The sequence below is a fragment of the Alosa pseudoharengus genome, unplaced genomic scaffold (assembly GCF_046254945.1).
Source record: "Alosa pseudoharengus isolate Yale_2024_CS ecotype anadromous, Long Island Sound unplaced genomic scaffold, YU_APseudo_1.1 YU_APseudo_1.1_scf_19, whole genome shotgun sequence".
NCBI classification, from domain to species: Eukaryota; Metazoa; Chordata; class Actinopteri; order Clupeiformes; family Clupeidae; genus Alosa; species Alosa pseudoharengus.
Window position 1 is genome coordinate 1,202,744 of NW_027468657.1, and position 772 is coordinate 1,203,515.

Below are 772 nucleotides of genomic sequence, written 5' to 3' on the forward strand. Positions count from 1 at the left end.
TAGTAATGTAGTCACATAGATCATCACTATCCACTAGTAATGTAGTAATGTTATAAGCACACAGTAGTCATATAGATCATCATTATCCACTAGTAATGTAGTCACATAGATCATCACTATCCACTAGTAATGTAGTAATGTTATACAGCCCTAGTGTGTGTGTGTGTGTGGAACTAGGCGTGGTGATGTGTCCTTTGAGAAAGACTGCTGTGGGCTTGATGAGTGTATATGAGTCATAATGGACACTATGAGTCATAATGGACACTGCTGTGGGCTTGATGAGTGTATATGAGTCATATTGGACACTATGAGTCATAATGGACACTGCTGTGGGCTTGATGAGTGCATATAAGTCATAATGGACACTGCTGTTGGAACGCCAGATGAACAACACAAGGTCCAACTCTAGTCCATAAGTTTTATTTACATTTTACAAAAACAACACAGGGTCCTACTCTAGTCCAGAAGATTTATTTACGCTTTACAAAAACGAACAGAGTTCTACTCTAGTACAAAAGATTTATTTACGTTTTACAAAAACAACACAGGGTCCTACTCTAGTCCAAATGTTTTATTTATGCCTTTGAAAATACAGTCCACTTTAGGTGAATGTATTCAGCTTTGTGTTGGGTTAAATCTCCAGCGGTATTCAGCTTTGTGTTGGGTTAAATCTCCAGTGTTGGGCTAAATCTCCAGTGTTGGGTTAAATCTCCAGCGGTGCAGAAGGCGTCAGTGCAGCGTGTGCAGTTTCCATATTAACTAGTGACCGGGG

General features: G+C 39.6%; 1 protein-coding gene across 2 annotated transcripts in view; it reads right to left on the reverse strand.

The window, feature by feature from the left end:
• Positions 1-404: 404 nt before the first annotated feature.
• lyve1a (lymphatic vessel endothelial hyaluronic receptor 1a) overlaps positions 405-772 on the reverse strand; it is an 8,632-nt gene continuing 8,264 nt past the window's right edge. For both annotated transcript variants that reach the window (XM_076292812.1, XM_076292811.1), the window contains one exon: positions 405-772. This exon is cut by the window's right edge and continues 1,203 nt beyond it. The gene's annotated coding sequence lies outside the window, so the exon portion shown is untranslated.